The following is an 18,826-nucleotide window of genomic DNA, read 5'->3' as shown; positions in this document are numbered from 1 at the left end:
GACCATAAATCAAAGGAATTAGGCCATTCAGCCCATTTAGTCTGTTCCATCATGCTGATTTATTAACCATCTCAACCCCATTCTTCTGCCTTTTCCCTGTAACATTTGATTTTCTCGCTATTTAGGAACCTATCATCCTCCACTTTAAATATACCTAATGACTCGGCCTCCACAGCTGTCTGTGGTAATGAATTCCACAGAATCACTACCCTCTGGCTAAAGAAATTCCTCCTCATCTCTGTTCTAAAGGAACATCCTTCTATTCTGAGGCTGTGCCTTCTGGTCCAAGACTTCCCCAAAACAGGAAACATCCTCTCCACATCCGCTTTATATTCAATATTCACTCGGTATCAATAAGATCCTCCCTCATTTTTTATAAACTCCAGCGAATACAGGCCCAGAGTTATCAAATACACCTCATATGCTCTTTCATTTGCAAGATCATTCTCATGAACGTCCTCTGGACCCTCTCCAGTTCTAGCTTAGATAAATGGCCCGAAACTGCTCACAGTACTCCTATTATGGTCAGACCAATGCCTTATAAACTTCAGCATTACATCCCGGCTTTTATATTCTGTTTCTCAAGAAATGAATGCTAACATTGCTTTTGCCTTCCTTAACACCAACACAACCTGCAAGTTAACCTTTAGGGAATCCTGCATGAGGACTCCCAAGACCCTTTGCACTTCTGATTTCTGATGTGATCCCCTTTAGAAAATAGCTTACACCTTTATTCTTTCTACCAAAATGCCTGCCCATACACTTCCCAACATTGTATTTCATCTGCTACCTCCTTGCCCATACTCCTAACGTGTCTAAGTCCTTCTGCAGACTCCCCTCTTCCTCAACACTACCTGCCCCTCCACCTACCTTTGTACTGTTCACAAACATGGCCAAAAAGCTATCAATACTGTCAGCCAAATCATTGACATATAACATGAAAAGAAGTGGTCTTGACATAGTGCCGTGCAGCCTACCAGAAAAGGCTTCCTTTATTCTCACTGTGTCCCTTCTGCCAGTCAGCCAATCTTCTAAGTTGCTGAACAAGTTAGAAGTTAGAAGTTAACTTCTAAGTTAAGAACAAATCTGCTGAAGTAACCACAATCTGGAAATTATATTGTTAATGATAGTAGACAATAAGTGCAGTGTCAAGTATGGTAGCATGTGGTCAGCGTAACACTTTACAGTGCCAATGATTGAGATTGGGGTTCGATTCCTGCTGCGGTCTGTAAGAAATTTGGACAGTGCTCCTGTTACCTCCCATATTCCTAAGTTAGGGTTAGTAAAATTGTGAGCACTGGAAGCATGGTGACACTTGGGGGCTGCGCCCAGCACAATCCTCAGGCTGTGGCCTGATGCAAGCAATGCGTTTCACTGTATGTTTCAATGTACATGTGATGAATAAAGCTAAAGCTAATCTTTCAAAAGCTAATCATTAAGTTAATCTTTATAGTTCAGCTCTTTAAATTTAATCAAAATAGAGGTGAAAGACTACAGATAAAAATACATGAGGTACTTATTCACTCTTCTATCTTCTACAGCAATCTTTCAGAATCGAGGTTCACTTGCTTTCGCTCCAAAATTGTGGGTTTTGAGGGAACTAATCAGGCTCTTCCACTGCTGGGACAAGATGTGGGTGGGTAGTTTGTCTGGTGTTTGTTCACTCCTTGTGGCTTTTAAGCAGGGTCTCTGTGTGCTCCAGATATATGCACTCAAAGTTCACAAAACCACCCTCGATGCTACTTCTCCAGTTTGACTTGTCATTGATCCATAAATTCCAGGAATCAGCGGGGACTTTGCACTTTTTCGTGGAGACATTGAACATATTTTGAATATTTTCCTTGATCTGCCTAGAAATTTCTTCCCACTCCCAGAACCTGGAATGGAATGCTATTTGATGATTGTGGTGTTGGTCGTGCAAACCTAGTGGCTTGCCCAACAAAGGTGACTGAGTGTAATAAGGACCTCGGTGGTTGGGGTGTTATTTAGGACAGGGCACAGGGATTTGTTCTCTTATGTGTCCAGTGAATTTGAAGGATATGTGGAGATAGTCTTGGAGGTATCTTTCAAGTGCCTTGGGGTAACTGTAGTTAATGCAGATTTTAGAAACATACAATATATCGCTCTCCAGTAGATCATGAATATTGACTTAGGTGCATATTCTTGATCATCAAAGACCGGTCCCTCAATTGACCAAAGGCTGTGCAGTTGCATCAAAGACAATTGTCAATTTCATCATCAATGTCTGTTTTTGACTTTACCACATATCACACATAAAAAAACATAATTTCTAACCTTTGACACAGCAGTTACATTTGAAAATACCCTGCTAAGTAAAATAAGATAAAGCTTTGTTTGTCACATGTACATTGACACATCTAAACATACGGTGGAATGTGTTGTTTGTATCAACAACCAATACAGTCTCAAAGATTGTGCTGGGGGCCTCTCAAAGTCCCCATCATGAGAGTTAGAAGTAGGTAAGGCCAGCTGAAAGGGCTCTGGTGACGCTGTGTAAGCTGATCCCCTGTACAATGAATACATTGATGAACTCCGGGCAAACTATCAACTTTGGATGACAGAGATGGGAGGTCATCAAAGGCCTACACTCCACTGGGAGCTAAGGGTCCAAGAATAAGATTGTGCTGGGGAGAGCCCACAAGTCCAATCATAAACTGTACAACTTTGGAATGTGGGAGGAAACTGGAGCACCCAGAGGAAACCCACACAATCATGGGGGAACATACAGTCTCCTAACAGCGGCTGCCGTGGTAGCATAGTAGTTAGTGTGATGCTATTACAGCATGGGGTGTCAGAGTTCAGAGTTCAATTCCACTATCCCCCGGTAAGCAAGTTTGTATGCTCCTTCCAGTGCGTTCATGGGTTTTCTCCGGGTATCCCAGTTTTCTCCCACAGTTAGAAGGTTAGTAGATTAATTGGTCATTGTAAATTGTCCCATGATTAGGCTAGAGTTAAGTCAGTGGGTTGCTGAGCAGCACAGCAGTGTGGAAGAGCCTATGCCACACTGTAACTCTAGATAACATAAAATAAAGATAGCAGTGGGAACTGAACCCCCATTGCAATCGCTGAGACTGGGAAGTGTTATGCTAGCCTCTGTACTAATGTGCCGCGTCTGACATCGAGTATGTGAATGATGTGGCTTATCCAGTGTGGCTGTTGTGAATTTGGATGATTTTTTTCAGAAAAAGCTTGGGAAGATGCTTCACTCTCTTCAGTGAAGCATAGAAAAAGATGGCCCTACACTCAACATCTGTAAAATTCTCTAACAGCTTGCCTCTGCTGTACTTCACCACTCTCGGACAGCAATGGCTCGTGTTGAGACCAGAAAAAAGTGAAGGCAATCACTATGTCTCATGTGTGTAAGTTCAAGTGTCATGTATGAAGACAGTTCTGAGCTTTGAATAACCTTGGTTCAAGAGTGCACTTGCCATTGGTCACTGCCCTTCTATTAGTTCCATTCCTACAAATAGATTTTGGTGCCTGAGATGCAGCATTGTGCAAGAAGGATTGAAATTGGAGCAATGCACGTCCTGGTTTGACACCAATCTTCACTGAGATCCATTGAATGATATCATGGCTTGCATGTCTGTATGTAGCAAGTGTAAAATAAAGGCAAATTTCTGCAGGCAAGTGAATTTGAAAAGTGAGTTTCAAAGATTTTGTTTAGATCGAAAAGGTCATGAATAGTAGCTGTCACTTCCTGCGTTTTCCTTGGAGTTGTCACGTTATGAGGCTCATATCTGCTGTGGATCTTAACAGACAGAATCCACACAGTGATTCTGGGAGCAGATCTTTGAGTAAATCTGGTTTTAGGTGGCACTGGTGAAGCACAGCGATGACTTGCTGGTAGCAACCAAAACAAACAAAGCTATAAATTACCGTATTAATCACAGTCTTTTCTCAGATATGATCACTGCAATCAATAGACATTTCAGAGTTGAGATTTTGAACCGTCTATAAGATCTGACACTTTTATGGTGTGAATTGAAGTCTCAAAGGTGCAAGACGGCTGCGGTGTGGTGTGTGGAGCCTGGGCCTGAGAGTGGGGTATGTGCCAATGTTTGGGTAGTGCTGGAGAAGACTTGGAGGCGATTTGATATGGTAGTATGAAGTGAGGCGAGGCAGAGTAGGCCCGTGCCAGAGGGTGAAGAAAGACTCAAGGTTTGACCAATTTAAGTACTGAGCCAAATCAAGGCGGTGGGGCCTGGGCCCAAGAGCGTATTGAAGCAGCAGGGAGCAGGTCTGAGAGTGAGGAATGACTTGAGGTTTGGTCAGTTTAAGCACTGGGCCAGATTGAAAATGTCAGGGTGTCAGGTCTGGAGGCAAGGGGCAGGCTGGTGTATAGCTCTTTGCACTGAACTGCGGCTAAGGCCTGCAACTAACGGGCTTCTGAATTGGCTACAGTGATGACTGGCTTCATGGCTGTCGACTTACTTTTGTGAGCTTCAGCTCTGAATGTTATTTGCTTATTCTATTGTTTGCACTATTTGTGTTTTTTTTTGTCCTGCACATTGGGTGTTTGACAGTCTTCCTTTCTTGAATGGGATCTATTGGGTTTCTTTGTTTTGTGGTTGTCAATGAGAAGACAAATCTCAAGGTTGTATATACTATATACTTGGAGAATAAATGTATTTTGAACTTTGAAATGGCCACAAAACTGGCTCTTCTTGGACAACACCTTGCAACAACCTGTCAGCCTGCAGCATACGGGACCTGCAAGGGCTCGCCTCAAGTCTGCCATAATTGGCACTTCTGAAGAAATACTTAGCTTCTCTAACAAGAAGAACAAGAATTGATTCAAACGAAATGGCCAGGAGATAGAAACATAGAAAACCTACAGCACAAAACAGGCACTTCGGCCCACAAAGTTGTGCCGAACATGTCCCTACCTTAGAAATTACTAGAGTTACCCATAGCCCTCTATTTTTCTAAGCTCCATATACCTATCCAAAAGTCTCTTAAAAGACCCTATCGTATCCGCCTCTGCCACCGTTGCCGACACCACTGTTACCTAGCTCTCTGAACCTTCTGTAAGCTTTTCTTTTCTTCTTGACTAGATTTATTACAGCCTTTGTACACCACTGTTCCTGTACCCTACCATAAATTACCTGTCTCATTGGAAAGTACCTTTGCAGAACTCCACACAAATATCCCCTGAACATTTGCCACATTTCTTCCGTACTTTTCCCTGAGAACATCTTTTTCCAATTTAAGCTTCCAATTTCCTGCCTGATAGCCTCATAATTCCCCTTACTCCAATTAAACGCTTTTCTAACTTGGAGCTAATTAAGTGTGTGATGGAGGCAGAAACACCATCAGTGTTTAAGTAGCATGGGCAGATATGGAATAAATGTAGGCATGTGGGATTAATTAAAAATGGCACGAATGGTCAGTAGAAACATGGTGGGCTGAAGGGGCTGTTTCTGTGCTGTAAAATTCTATGACTATAAGAGTATTTGGCATTCCTTGATGAGAAGCACTTCCTTTCTTCAAGAGAAAAGTACAGCTTTAAGGACACTTGAATTTAGTGGTTGCTTTGGAACAAGTTGCAGTCAACTGTTTAATATCCTAGCAAACTATCACTATCATTACTAATGATTCACAGCAATATCCAGATGTCCTACACATGCTCTTTGTTGTCTAGTCACCAACTACAAACTCCCATCCTGAAATGGTCCTTTCCAAATACTGAGAGTAAAACAGAATGTGTGCATTTTAATGAAGAGTCATACAGGAAAATAAGTCTCTTAGTTTTAAAATTTGCAGCAGTCTAAACATGTCTGATTTGAATTTCATGGCCAAGAAGCGGTCTACCACAGTAAGCAATCAATTCTCCCTCGATGAAAATTGTGGGCATCTCTGGATTCAAAGTTATGTTTTCCCTTTGTTGTCTTTCAGGGAATCCTCAAAAGAGATGTGGGATAAATTATACGATTCAGAACTTAAAGGAGTCTGTTTCCAGAAATATAAAGTGGGAAAAGAATAAGAAAGAAGCACAAGGCTGTGGATACAGCGGAGATGCAAATAGAATGAGGAACAACTTCAGACAGTGTTGGTTGTTGACACCAGCTGTACGTTTTGATGTGCATGTGACAAACAAAGCTAACCTCTCTCTAATCTCAGTCAGACTCCCGATGCAAGCATTCTGTTCCGGGCTCTGTCATGGGAAGAGATTGGCAGACAGACAGAGGAGAAGGTTCAATAATATGCCCAAAGCCTCCTTCCACTTCCCACCAGCTCCCCAAATCTCTGGCCTACGATCACTCAAAGTGGTCGGAAGAAACATATGGAATGGAGATGGGAACCATGGCTCTGTGCACCAGGAGCACTCAGCAGTCCTTTGCAAACTAGGGAAGTAACGGACCAACTCACAGATTACCAAATCACTTACCACATCAACCACTATCTGCCCCAGCTGTGGGAGGATCTGCAATTCACACATTAGCTTCATTAGCCACTTCAGAAACCACTGGTGGAAATCAGTCATCTTCAAGCCCAAGGGATTGCTTAAGAAGAAAAGATATGGCAACATTATTCAGAAAACCTGGATCTTCCCAAGTTACTAACTTGGGATGCCAGCGTAATATGCTCAAACTACCACACATTTCACCTTAAGATTTATATAGCTATCTGCACTCAAAGAATACTGTTTGCATTAATGTGGGACTGCAGAGTGCCCAATTTATAATGATTTACCCTGCCAAGTTTGCTCCAGCATAGAGTCAGTGCTCAACTTAACTTCACTGACATCTTAAGCTGGTTTTAAGAATCCACAAAGACACAATTGTATTTTTGTCAGAAACTGGAGCTGCCAATAATGAACTATAACTCTTCAAAGGAACACATGAAAGCCACAAAAACTGTATTAAAATTTCAATTTTCTGACTATTCCAAATTTTGCCTACTATTTGATCTGATCTTTATATAAGCGATTTGAAGAGAAATTCTAAATTTATGTATGAATCATATTAGCCCACAGGCAGATTGTAGCATTATAATTACTTAGTTCCAAATAGATTGCACTGGGCCACATAAGTAGGCTCTGTGAAAGAAACTTAATGATCTTTGAATAGAGTGTATTCTGGAAATGATCATTTGTAATTCATCTTCAAGTGCAACATATAATGAGCCAGTACTTGCTGCCAGCAGTCAGCTGCCCGGACTAGCTATACAGTAAAAGTCTAATTCTTTTGTGTAGATCCACCTTTGTCACCTTGCTGCCAAGTACTGACTCAATGTTCAATGGCAAGGCTGTGTATAATGGCAGGGCCTTGTGCAAGATAATGCTTCCAAATGGGGAATAGGCCGAATCAAGGCAAAACAGCTGATTAGAAATTCTTAGCTAGCTTTTAATCCTATTTTCAAGGTTTAAGAATATCCCTAACATGAAACAGTAAAGATTATTTAAAGAATAATCGTTCCTATGCCCTATCTAAACACACAAATTCATTGACAGATTTCCCAGTGATAAGTGTTTAGACATTGCAACTAGTTAATTGGGAATCCATGTCAAAGAGCAGCTAAAAGGTTTGATAAGACCATAAGACCACTTCCAAGTTGACTTGGGATAGGATGAACATGATGACACTTGGAGATATTTTACCACTTCTGTATAGAACTACCTACTTTTCCATAAGGCTCGGTGTTATCAACATTAGAACTTCTTTTAAGATTTATAACAAAGATTCAAAGTACATTTATTACCAAAGTATGTACGTAGTATACAACCCTGAAATTTATTTTCCACTGACAGCCACGAAACAATGAAAACCATGGAACCTGTTCAAGGAAAAACATCAAATCCCGCTTCCAATGTGTGAAAAATAGCAAAATTGCGCAAATAGCAAAGAAAAATGGTGAAACACATAGAATGTAAAAAAAAACACAAAATCGAAAAGTTCAGTTTAGCTCAGTTCTAGTTCAATCTAGTGCTGTGTCTTTCATTATCTGCATGCCATCCCAAACAAAATTGCTCAAAATAACAAAAAAATCAAGAGGTCTCATAATTGATTATAATTTACTTACTGATTTGAAATCATGAATTGACACACTATGTATGTGAAGTATTAAATATTCAAACTTGTAAGGCCAATCTTATTCATAAAATTACCTTTATATAATGTTTTTTCAGTCTATATATTATCCTAAAGTGCTAACCAACCAATCACAATTACCTTAGAAGGCAATTATTATTAATCTACAGGAAATGTGTTAATCTGTCTGTGTACAAGATCCCACAAATAGTGATATGATAATGCCAGATAATTTGTGTTGGTGATGTTGATTGTGTAGTGATCACATGAATATGTCTGCTAATAGTGCTAAGGAATCTCCAAACTCCAAATGAATGGGTTTATGGAATTTGACAGTGTAAGGAAAAATTATATCTTGTTAAATGAAACAAATTCTCAAGACTGCCAAATCAAATAGGTTTACCTTTTTAAATGTTCAGCAGTTTTGTGAGAAAGTTGGCCTTGCGGAAACAGATTGTAATATTTGCAGAGAGATCTAACTAGCTAATTGGTTGTATTCAATGTTGCTCTTCAGGAGCTCACTCATGCAAACCCAGCTTTAGCAAAAAGGTTTTGGAAAATAGCTGTTTTTTGCTTGTTACTGCTTTATTAAAGTCAATCAGGAACAGCTGACAGTGAGCTACACAGCTGTGTTGGTTGACAGATATGTACTTTGCTCCTGGGCAGGCCTACTGTTAGAAGGCCGAGTGAAAGAAATCACTGCTAAAATATCACAGCAGTAGTGGCAGATGTAAACAGTGTTGGTGGGTTTTCTTCCATTGAGTGTGGCTACAGTAGTCAGAATCGGAATCAGATTCAAGTTTGAAATCATTGTCTTTGTCATGAAATCTGCTGTTTTGCCATGCGGTACAGTACAATGCATAAAAATATCATAAATTGCATTAAGACATATATTAAAAAATAAACTAAATAAGTAGGGCGACAAGAGCAAAGTTATCATTCATGTGTTGTTTCATCATCCATTCAGAAATCCAGTGGCGGAGAGGAAGAAGCTGCTGCTGAAACATTGAGTGTGTGTTTTTGGACTCCTGTACCTCCTCTCTGATGGTAGTAATGAGAAAAGAGCATGTCCTGAGTAGTGGGAGCTTTTAATGAGGGAGCAATCTTGTTGAGGGATTCTCTATTGAAGATGTCCTCAATGGTGAGGAGGCTCGTGCCACCACACAACCAGGCAATCTATCTCAATAGTGCCACCTTAAAAAGATCTTCTAATTATATCAGCAGAGGGAGGGAAAAGCGATATTCTGGTAATTGTAGGTGGGCAACCTACAAAGGGTTTGAACTACACAATATATGCTATCTGAGGAAGAAGTTCTTTAGCCATATAGTGGGGATTCTGTGGAATTTATTGCCACAGATGCCTCTGTAGGCTATGTCATTGGGTATAGTTAAAGCAGAGGTTGATAGGTTCTTGATTAGTAAGGGCATCAAAGTTTACAGGGAGAAGGCTTAGTAGAGCCTTTTGAGATGTCACTACTGAGATAGATTGGCTGGTTGTGTGGTGGCACGAACCTTCTCACCATTGAGGACATCTTCAATGGAGAATCCCTCAACAAGATGGCTCCAACATTACCCCACTACCCAGGGCTTCTTCTTTTCTGATTACTACCATCAATCTGCATGGATTGGTAATAACATATCCTCCTTGCTGACGATCAACACTGGCACACCTCAGGGGTGTGAGCTTATCCCACTGCTCTACTCTCTATATACACATGACTGTGTGGCTAGGCATAGCTCAAATACCATCTATAAATTTGGTGATGATACAACCTTTGTTGGTAGAATCTCAGGTGGTGACAAGAGGGCATACAGGAGTGAGATATGCCAACCAGTAGAATGGTACCACAGCAACAACCTGGCACTCAATGTCAGCAAGACGAGAGAGCTGATAGTGGACTTCAGGAAGGGTAAGATGAAGGAATGCTTACCAATCCTCATAGAGGGATCAGAAGTGGAGAGAGTGAGCAGTTTCAATTTCCTGGGTATCATAATCTCTGAGGATCTAATCCGGTCCCAACATATCGATGTAGTTATAAAGAAGGCAAGACAGCGGCTTTACTTTATTAGGTGTTTGAAGAGATTTGTCATGTCAACAAATACACTCAAAAACTTCTATAGTTGTACCGTGGAGAGCATTCTGACAGGCTGCATCACTGTCTGGTATGGAGGGGCTACTGCACAGGACCGAAAGCTGCAGAAGGTTGTAAATGTAGTCAGCTCCATCTTGGGTACTAGCCTACAAAGTACCCAGGACATCTTCAGGGAGCGGTGTCTCAGGAAGGCAGCATCCATTATTAAGGACCTCCAGCACACAGGGCATGCCCTTTTCTCACTGTTACCATCAGGTAGAAGGTACAGAAGCCTGAAGGCACACACTCAGCAATTTAGGAACATCTGATTTCTAAATGGACATTGAATCATTTGGACACCACCTCACTTCTTTTTAATATACAGTATTTCTGTTTTTGCACATTTTTCTAAATCTATTCAATATACATAATTGATTTACTTGTTTATTTATTATTATTATTTTTGTTTATTTTTTTAAATATCTCTGCTAGATTATGTATTGCATTGAACTGCTGCTGCTAAGTTACCAAATTTCACGTCACGTGCCGGTGATAATTAACCTGGTTCTGATTCTGAGTGGGGCTGAGAGGGACAATGAATCAGCCATGAATGAACAGTGAATCAGACTCGGTGTGCTAAATGGCCTAATCCTGCTCTATGTCTTATGCTTTTCTGCTTTACGGGACAGGAATAGGCTATTCAGTTTCTAACTTGTCTGTTCTAACATGTAAAGAGATAACTGATATGCATTTTATCTTTGTTTTGTCATTTTTTTAACTTGATTCCATAACAGTGGGCAGATCTGAACGTGACAAAGCAGCATTAAGCTGGAGAACATATGAGATTTAATATCACTGGCATATATCATGAAATGTGTTGTTTTCTGGCAGCAGTAGATTGCAATACATGATAATAAAAACCATAAATTACAATAAGAAATACATTTTTTAAATTACATTTGATAATTAATGCAAAAAAGAAGCTAAAAATATTGAGGTAGTGTGCATGGGTTCATTGTCCATTCAGAAATTTGATGGCAGATAGGAAGAAGCTGTTCCTGAATCATTGAGTGTGTGCCTTCAAGCTCCTGTTGGTAGCAATGAAAAGAGGGCACGTCCTGGGTGATGGGGGTTTTTAATGATGGGTGCCATCTTTTTGAGGCATCACCTTTTGAAGATGCTCTCGATGCTGTGGAGGCTAATGCCCATGATGGAGCCGGCTAACTTTGTAACTTTCTGTAGTTTTTTTCCTTTCCTCTGCAGTCCTGACATGTGGACACAGGAACCAGCCAGACACTAAAGGGTGGAAATATTGTAGTCAGAAAATCTCTGCTGGGGCATTTGGAGATACCCACTATTACACACTCTATAAAAGAAGTAAGCAAGTTCTATCTTGCCTCACATAGAACTAAAGGTTTTACGTGAACCTGTAGTTGTATGTGAGAACTAAACCAAAACTCAACGTCTTTAATGCTCACTTGGAAAGGGTGAATAAAACTCCAGCTACGAGGATCTCTGCAGCATCCAGTGACCCTGTGTTCTCTGTCTTGGAGGCCGACGTCAGAATATCTTTAAAGAGAGTGAACACTGGCAAGGTGACAAGCCCCGATGGTGTACCTGGTAGGCCTCTGAAAACCTTTGCCAACCAACCGGCAGATGTGTTCAAAGACATTTTCAATCACTCATTGTTACAGCCGTAAGATTCCACCTGCTTCAAAAGGGCAATATGATGCTAGCACCCGAGAAGAGAAGGGTGAATGGCTTTAATGACTATCATCCAGTAGCATTCATATCTACAGTGATGAAATGCTTTGAGAGGTTGGTTATGGCTAGAATCAACTCCTGTCTCAGCAAGGACCTGGACCCACGGCAAGTTGCCTATCACCACAATAGGTCTACTACGGATGCAATCTCAATGGCTTTTCATGCGGCCTTGGATCACCTGGACAATATTAATACTTACATCAGGCTGCTGTTTTCTGATTACAGCTGAGCGTATAACACGCACGTTCCTACAGTTCTGATCAAAATGCTCCGAAACCTAAGCCTCTGTACCACCCTCTGCAACTGGATCCTCAGCTTCCTCACCAGAAGACCATAGTCTGTGTGGATTGGAAATAACATCTCCACATCGCCGATAATCAACACTGGCACACCTCATGGATGTGTGCTTGGCCCACTGCTTTATTGTTTATAAATAGCATATCCAAAAGAAGCATCTACTCTCATGCACAAAGTCTAAAAATCATCAATTTGTACACTTGAAGCTTAACTGAATTTGATACAAGTCAATACAAGATGGCGGCGCGACTCAGCTTGCAGCGGCCACTCCGGAGCTGATTATCTGTTATTTGTGAAGTGGGGTGCCGTGCGCAATCATAATCGATTGAAAACGGTTGTGGGAGCACGGAGGAATATCTGGGAATCTCCAGGAAGACCTTGTTCATTGCTGCTGCTGCTGTGAGGTCCGGGACTCTGCTGGGAAGGACAGGCCACCCAGTCCTCGGGGTCGCGTTGCCGATGGCTGTCTTAATACGCTCGACAGAGGATGGTGCTCGGAGAAGCTGTGCTGGAGGGGATGGTTGTCGACTCATAGGTTCGACGGACTCGGAGTCCGCTGCAGTCAGGTCGCTTTCGGTGTGTGCTGCGTCTGTGAGGTTGGGTTCGACGGAGCTTTCATTGTGTGCTGCGTCTGCGAGGCTAAGTCGGGCGGCACCGTGGAAGTCCATAGCAGAGGTATTCCCTTCTGCCGCTGGCATGGGATGGCGAGTCTGTCAGGACCCTGGGGACTTGTGGAAACTGTGTGGTGATTTCTTTTGAACTTATAGTCCTTTAACATCTTTGGACTATTTTTACTGTGCCCATGGTCTGTTTTTTTTTATCAATTATGCTATTGTTTGCACTGTTGTAACTGTGGTTTTGTGCAGGTCTTGTAGCTTTAGTTTTTGGTCTTGTTTTGACTGGTGGGATTGGAGCTCCTTTCCAGGGAACGCGCTAAGACGGTAGTGCGATATTAATACACAGCAGCCTCTCCGGACTCTGGATTGGGGATTGCCAAATGTTATGTGGATTTTCTGGTGTAGTCTGTTTTGTCATATGCTTTTGTGATATCATTCTGGAGGAACGTTGTCTCATTTTTTAACTGCATTGCATTTGTGGTTTCTAAATGACAATAAACTGAATCTGAATCTGAATTCCAGCTACCCCAAGGATCTATTATAACACCAACATTAGATCCTGTGCCATTAGCAAAAGAAAATCTGCAGATGCTGGAAATCCAAGCAACACAACCAAAACATCGACTGTACTTTATTTCATAGATGCTACCTGGCCTGCTGAGTTCCTCCAGCATTTTGTGTGTTCTACATCATTAATGCTATTTTAATAATTTAAAAAAATAGAATATCAAATATTAGAACTGGACAAGTTACACGCAAAACTATTTTTTTCACATTTTCAATCCCCCATTAGTCACACGTTTTAGAGAATGTATAGCCATTACCATGGGCATGGAAGTTCAATGTTCACAGATATCCACCTGTAGTTTGTTTTGTGGCAAAGGTGGAGAGATGGTGGGGGGGGTGGAGTGGAGGGATGGGAGGGGGTATGGAGGGACAGGGTGTGTTTCAGGAGGAATGGGGTTGTGCTGGGGAGGTTTGGTTGAAGGAGAGGGTGGGATGGAGGTAAGACACTAGAAGACTGGCAGGCAAATAGTTTAACCAGATAAGGGAGAGACATTTGGCTTGTTCTGATCCCTGCAGCTCATCAATAGTCACAGGCTTTATATCATAAAAGCCACCCTTGACCATTGGTTTCTGAGGCAACCTTAGGTCCTTTTTATCAAGTTGTTCTAGATCCCGTGGACTCTTACATCTTGGAACAGTCTTCCAAATGCAAACTTACCAAAAGCCTTCAGGAAATCATTTACACTACATTAACAGCAGAGCCCTCATCAACACACTTTAACTACTTCCTCAAAAAATCACTCAAAGTTAATTGGATAGTATTTCCCCTTAATGGACCAATGCTGATTATTTTTGCTTAGTTGTTGTTTCTCAATATTCTTCAGATTAGTTCCTTACCACTTTTGAAGTTGTCTGGTTTGTACCCACTCTCCTTCTTGAACAAAGATGTTGGTGAAGAGTCCAGAAAAGGTCCCAATGTATTTCAAAAGCTGTTTTTTCAAAGCTGACATTCTGCAAGAAAACAATGAATAGCAATATTTCTTTAAATTTTGCTCAAATACACTCCAGTGGTTTATTTACTGCTAATCAGTTGCTAATCACATTTAGGTCAAGTTTTTCACATCAAAATGCCACTCACCTCTCTTAATTACAACTAGCAGGTAATTTAAATGGTAAATAAGCCCTTAACAACTTTCCACTAGCTATCCCTAGTGCAAGCTTCAATCCTTTCTCCAAATGGGCAAGCACATTCAACACCCTATTTCAGCCACCTCTAAGGATTTTTATTGCTGAAGGAGGAATTACAAAAATCACCCCGTGGGTCATTTAGAATGAATTTTCATTGTGACCAATCCCATGTGGTAAATTAAATCTTTAACAGTCCTTTTATACTGTGACAAACGATGCAGTTTTTAATTGCAGCGCATTGCTAACTGGCTTTATATGTGTAAACCTAGCATGATAGCATTTCCTCCACACACCCTTCATTTTCATTTTTCACCAATCCCACTTTCTGGGGCAGAACTTATTTCAAGCAAAAATCCCCAACATTTAAGGTAGAAGCTGAACATCTAGTTTGGGTAAGATTATTTACTCTGTTTTAATTGCAATACAGTGCAGAATAGGCCCTTCCAGCACTTTGAGCCACACCGCTCAGCAATCCCCTAATCACGGGACAAGTTGACCAATTAACCTCCCCATCAGTGCAGCTTTGGACTGTGAGAGGAACCTGGAGCACCTGGAGGAAACCTACATAGTCCAAGGGAGAACGTATAGACACCAACCAGCCTTCTCCTTCCCACCCTCCCCCCACCTTCTTTATAGGGCCACTGCCCCCTCCCTCTTCAGTCCTGACAAAGGATCTCGGCCCCAAACATTGGCTGTTCATTTCCACAGATGCTGCCTGACCTGCTGAGTTCCTCCAGCATGTTGTACGTATAGACTCCTTACAGCCAGCAGTGGGAAGTGAAGCTGGGTTCCCTACACTGGAAGGTGCTGTGCTAACCACTATGTTACTATGCCATCCTCTGTGCACTTCCTGCCCTGTTCTCAGCTAGGGATATCAGCATTTTAAATTTTCATAGCCCTTTTTTGATACAAGGTAGATTTGAATCATCGGAACCCAGAGCAATCTGGGCACAAATGGCTGGATTTATTATAGGACCTGTTATCCTCTGTAACTTAACATTATAACATCTGAGCCCACTTGCAAATAGTCAACAGTGAATGACTTTAAATAGGACTGAGCATTAATCAGAATATTTCCAATACATCTATTGGTTTTGATTGATATACAATAATTGAATCAAGACTGTTATTCTTGTACTACTGTACATCTCAATGTATTTTGTCTGTTTCTTTCTGGCCCTTCAAATACTTCAGCAATTTAGGGCCAGCCCACTGAATACTGTTCATTCTAGTTTGTTTGCCTTTTGGCTCTGTAAGTGAGAAAGCTGAAAATGTTAACTCCACCCCAGCCTTGGTAACACATGGCGTTTTTTTTTTGGAGGAGGTCTTGTTCACCTTGAAGGTGGTGTAAAATTTCCTTCGATAATATTTGTAAATAGGGAAGAGGTACTCCAGATGTCCTGATCAACGTTGATAGTTGAACTCTCATCATTACATCAGAATTACACCCTGTCTATTTCAAGCAATTATTGGACATGACTCTGTGGGCACATACTGGTCTCAATCAACAGCTCCAATTTAAAAAAACTTAGCTGTGAAGTATAGGTAACAACCTGTAGGTATGAAAGTCTACATAAACATGTAGGTTCATTTCTTATCTCGAAGTTCAAGGTACTTGTGCAACCTTGAGATTTGTCTCCTTACAGAGAGCCACAAACAAAGAACCCATTAAAACAGATCATCAAACACTCAATATGCAGAAAAAGACAGTGTACAAACAGTATAAGTCAGCGAATAGCATTCAGAGCTGAAGTTCATGGAAGCGAGTCCACAGCCACAAAACCAGTTACAGCCGATCCAGGAGCCCGTTAGTTGTAGGCCACAGCCTTGGTTCACCATAGAGATGAGTAAACCTTACGAGAGGTAAACTGAACACTGGCCCATCCATCTCCTCTGGTCCTGACACCCTGATTCTTCCAATCTGAATGGGCGCTTAAATCAGCCTAACTGTGGGTCGCTCCTCCATCCTGGACCCAGGACTTGCCACTTTGATACACTCTCAGGCCTGGGCCCCATCACCTTAATTTGGCCAGTACCTAACTTTTCACATCTGGCCTGATGCTTAAGTCAGTCAAACAGCGGCTTGTTCCAGGTCCAGGCTCAGGACCAGGCCCTGCCGCCTTGATTCTGCCTTGCCTTGGCTCACCTCGCCTCGGTTCTGTTGCTTCAAATCTCCTCCAAGCCCGCCCCAGCAATGAACATGCAGTGGCTTGTTCCCTACTCTCGGGCGCAGGTCCCATTGCTTCGATTTGGCCTGAACATGCCATGTTGCAACAGTCTTGTAGCTTTGAGACTACAATTCGCACGGCAAAAGTACCAGATTGTACAGGCGATTCAAAAGCTCCGCATTTTAAACCACCTTAATTTGTTGGACTGCTATCTAGCCAAATATTTCACGGAGAGATTTCTGTGCCCACCTCCTTCTCTCATTTGATAATGTCAAGTATCTATTTTGCTGTGTGATAGTTCGCCTTCTCAAGGCTAGAACAAACTAAACAATTTTGTAGACGCTGCTACGCCGGACTATTCCATTGACACGGATTCAAATTTATTTATCAGCTGTACATGGAAGTAAGCAATAAAATGTGTCGTTTCTGTTAACAGCACATTTTTCTTCTCCAGATGTTCTTCGTCACCCGTCCAAGTCGCTGCCCTTCGAGCGCAGAGTGGAGCCCTGACCTCTAACTCCTCCACATCCCTGTCCCTAAGCCCTAACCTGACCCCTGACTCCCCATCCTTACGAACTTAAAAAAAACACTAAGTCTGAGATGTGATTTTGATGGAGACTGCAGCTTGGTACTATTTTGACCAGAAATGAGAAGAAAGATTCAGTAATCAACTAAGTTTTCTTCTTCTTGATCACATTAGTCATAACTCCTTGACTTTTAAAATCATTGTTATCAGACCCTGGTGCAGACTGCATAAGCCTTGGAGCCTGTTCATGTGTTGCAACATTCCAGGATTAAACATGTAATAAAAAAAAACCCGCTTGAGGAGCTCAGTGGGTCAGAAACCTCTGTTGTGGAAAATGGACAGTTGATAATTTGGGTTGAGACCCTTCCTCAGGGTTAAGAGTAGGAGAGCATTGTAAAGAAACGGCTGTGGGGGGTGGGGAGAGGTGAGGTGAGAGCTGGCAAGCAAACGGTGGATCCAGACGTGAAGGTGTGGGTTGGCAGATGGAACTTGGTTGGCCGTGGGGAGGGTACAGTCGGCAACGGAGACTGAGAGGTGGAGGCATTAAAAGGGAAAGGGAAAGAAACTGGCGATCAGGGGATGGGAGGTGCATAGAGGAAGATACTGGCTAGATCAGGAGAAGGAAAAAGAAACGGGTGGGTGAGCAAGTTAACTGAAATTGCAGAACAACACCTCACTCCTTTTGGGAAGTCATAGTCAGAGAAAAGTACAGCACATGAACAGGCTCTTCAGTCCATCTAGTCTGTGCTGGACCTTTTCAATTGCCTACTTCCATCATCCTGCACTGGGACCAAACACCCCCAAACCCCTTCCATCCAGGTACCTACCAAACTTCTGAAACATTGAAATCAAGTTCAGCTGCACCACTTCTTGCTGGCAGTTTGTTTTCACAAACCTCTTAGTAACAAAAGTTCCCCTCATGTTCTCCTTAATCTTTTCACTTTTCACCCATATCCCAAAACCTCTAGTTGTAGTCCCACCCAATCTCAGTGGAAAAAGCCTGCTTGCATTTCTCCTATCTATATCCCTCATAATTTTGTATACCTCTATCAAATCTCCCTTTAATCTACCGTGTTCTACAAACCAACTCGTAAAAACTGCACTCCCCAATTTTAGATGGCCTGTTTTCCTTTGTCCTTCTGAGATACCCAGGTCCCTCCAATGCACATCCAACACAATACCCTCTTTCTCCCCACTTCACCCCCACCAATTCACCCAGTTTATTTAACCTACTCCATTTCACCACACATCTCTCTCACTGAATCCCCTCCCTCAGCCATTCTCATCTGGCCACACCTCACTCCACCATTTAATTCCATGCTCCAACATCTCGGCCTCTATCACCATTTCCCTTCCGCCACCTGACCCCTTCTGCCAATCACACTCATCACTCAGTTCAGCCTATCATTTACCAGATCTTTCCCCAACCTTCCCACCCACCTTTTCATACTGGCTGTGTCTGTCTCTTCTCCCAGTCCAGATAAAAGGTCTTCACAGGAAACAACAACTGTCGACAGATATTGCCTGATCTGCTGAGTTCCTCCAACAGATTCTCTTTTCCAAATGCCAGCATCTGCGGACTTGTGTGTCTCTGTTTAAAATTTTCCTGCATTGCTGTTTCATAGTATCAACA

The sequence above is a fragment of the Hemitrygon akajei genome, chromosome 6, assembly GCF_048418815.1.
Source record: "Hemitrygon akajei chromosome 6, sHemAka1.3, whole genome shotgun sequence".
In the NCBI taxonomy this organism is placed as follows: domain Eukaryota; kingdom Metazoa; phylum Chordata; class Chondrichthyes; order Myliobatiformes; family Dasyatidae; genus Hemitrygon; species Hemitrygon akajei.
The sequence above is the reverse complement of the archived record's forward strand: the minus strand, read 5'-3'. Positions refer to the sequence as shown.